The 2,761-nt window shown below is 44.8% G+C and overlaps 1 non-coding gene across 1 annotated transcript; it reads right to left on the bottom strand.

Moving 5' to 3' along the window:
• Positions 1–822: 822 nt before the first annotated feature.
• Trnas-uga (transfer RNA serine (anticodon UGA)) lies at positions 823–907 on the bottom strand. The gene has a single exon. It is a non-coding gene; the product is annotated as a tRNA-Ser (tRNA).
• Between the last annotated feature and the right edge of the window lie 1,854 nt (positions 908–2,761).

Here is a 2,761-nt window from a genome sequence, read left to right as displayed (position 1 = left end):
TCTATCACCGACCGATCGATTCAAGATGCGAGATAACTTGGTACATAGGGTCGATCGGCAGGAGTTTCCGTCCTCGTGAGACGGAGGGTTTGCCACCGGACGATCGATATGCCACATCTGGTTACGGTCGAGGCTGCCGGGAGATAAATAAAAGTAGAGAATCATGCCATGGCAATAGTGTAAGCTTACGGGCGTCCCTAAGTATACATACACAAACAGGACCTTCATGGATTGGTAGGCAACAATGAGCGAGTAATAAAAGTAAAGGACTTGAACTCCATATATGGCGACTGGTGTTGTAATACCGAATATGACAGTGGACGGAGACTGAGAGAGTTTGCAGAGGGCAATCCCTCCCACCACCCTCCCCCCGTGAGGGTAAACGCTCCTGGGGAATTCCCTCACATCTACCAAGCCTAAAACATAAATCATGGATATCTCCCTGTGCAAGGGCCTGCCTTAAAGGACTGCAGCAACAGTCCACTATGAGCCGGACTCAATCTACAACCTGGTTGTCCTGGAATGTGTCAATGTCGAAGACATGGTCGTGCTTAGGCGGCTTGAAGCCCAAGTGAAAGAAAGGTTACAAGAGCACAGAGGTCTCTGCTGGAATGAAGGCTTAGAAACGCAGAAAGAGCTATGAACCAATTATGGAGGATCATGAAAATGCAGAAGGCTACTCCCAGGGTAGACAGGCCACTCCGAGGATAAAATAGGTTCAAATGGTTCTGAGCACTATGGGACTTAACTTCTGACGCCATCAGTCCCCTAGAACTTAGAACTACTTAAACCTAATCAACCTAAGGACATCACACACATCCATGACCGAGGCAGGATTCGAACCTGCGACCGTAGCGGTCACACGGTTTCAAACTGTAGCGCCTTGAACCGCTCGGCCACCCCGGCCGGCGGATAAAATAGACTAGTTTATGAAGATGAAGAGAAAGCAGAGGTACTGGCAAAATGGCTCGATTTACAATTCCGAACTCACCTTATCGAAGATGACGACAGTGATAGGCAGGAAGAAATAATTGTCGGACGAGTGGTTCAGTTGAAGCAAGAGAGGTCAGAGACAGAATTTACGCCGCTTTTCGATAGCCTTGTGTGTGCATACATAAGATGACCAGCAAAAAACAAATCCCACAGTCCTGACAAGGTCAGTAACCTACATCTAAAACATCTACCTCCTACCGAAATGACATACCTCACCATTGTACACAACCAATAGCTCTCCTTAACATATTTACTACTGCCTGGAAAAACACTCAGCTCACCTAAACCAAATAAGAGTCCAATCCTTCCCCAAATCTATAGATACATTTCACTCCTGTGCCTTCTAGGCAAAGTACTGGAGAGTCTCATCCACAGAGACCTCACCAAATTCCTGCATGGCAAGAACATAGTCACACCTGAGCAGTTTGGCTTCCGTCCAGAACCTAGTGCCCTTCATCGATCCCTACATATGGTGTAATACGTATCACGGCGAGGGATAAAAAACATAATACAAGAGCGGTCTTTCTCGACATCGAGAAAGCGTTTGATAAGGTCTTGCTTGATGGCTTAATTTACGCAGTGTCTGAGTCAGACATTTTAGGACACATAATGGGCCTGACTGACCCGTTCCTGGCTGGGAGACAGTACTCTGTCAGGTGCGGCAGACATGTCAGTGCGATCAGGAACGCTGTGGCCACTGTTCTTCAGGGATCGGTTCTGATCCCCATGTTATTCTCCCTATTAGATTAGGAAATGAGGCACTTAAAATAGTAAAGGAGTTTTGCTATTTGGGGAGCAAAATAACTGATGATGGTCGAAGTAGAGAAGATACAAAATGTAGACTGGCAATGGCAAGGAAAGCGTTTCTGAAGAAGAGAAATTTGTTAACATCGAGTATCGATTTAAGTGTCAGGAATTCGTTTCTGAAAGTATTTGCATGGAGTGTAGCCAAGTATGGAAGTGAAACATGGACGATAAATAGTTTGGACAAGAAGAGAATAGAAGCTTTTGAAATGTGGTGCTACAGAAGAATGCTGAAGATTAGATGGGTAGATCACATAACTAATGATGAAGTATTGAATAGAATTGGGGAGAAGAGGAGTCTGTGGCACAACTTGACAAAAAGAAGGGACCGGTTGGTAGGACCCGTTCTGAGGCATCAAGGGATCACAAATTTAGCATTGGAGGGCAGCGTTTAGGGTAAAAATCGTAGAGGGAGACCAAGAGATGAATACACTAAGCAGATTCAGAAAGATGTAGGTTGCAGTAAGTACTGGGAGATGAAGAAGCTTGCACAGGATAGAGTAGCATGGAGAACTGCATCAAACCAGTCTCAGGACTGAAGACCACAACAACAATATACATAAACGACGTGCCAAAACTGGCAGGCGCCGAAAAAGCGTTTTATATGCCGACGGTACGTTGGTTTACAGAAACAGCTGCAATCTCAGCTTCATTGCTACAAAGCTACTGGAACATGTAGATCAAATCCCAACTGATGCAACATCTGGAAGATAAAAATCTGTAATGCAGTTTTGGCACGTCGTTTATGTATATTGTTGTTGTGGTCTTCAGTCCTGAGACTGGTTTGATGCAGTTCTCCATGCTACTCTATCCTGTGCAAGCTTCTTCATCTCCCAGTACTTACTGCAACCTACATCTTTCTGAATCTGCTTAGTGTATTCATCTGTAATAGTCATGTTAGTTAGTAGGTCTGTTACATGTTACACAGATCATGTGAACGATTCTCTTATCGAAATGACATGGA

Source organism: Schistocerca serialis, chromosome 3 (assembly GCF_023864345.2).
Source record: "Schistocerca serialis cubense isolate TAMUIC-IGC-003099 chromosome 3, iqSchSeri2.2, whole genome shotgun sequence".
NCBI classification, from domain to species: domain Eukaryota; kingdom Metazoa; phylum Arthropoda; class Insecta; order Orthoptera; family Acrididae; genus Schistocerca; species Schistocerca serialis.
Note: the sequence above shows the minus strand (reverse complement) of the source record. Positions and strands in the feature narration are given on the sequence as shown.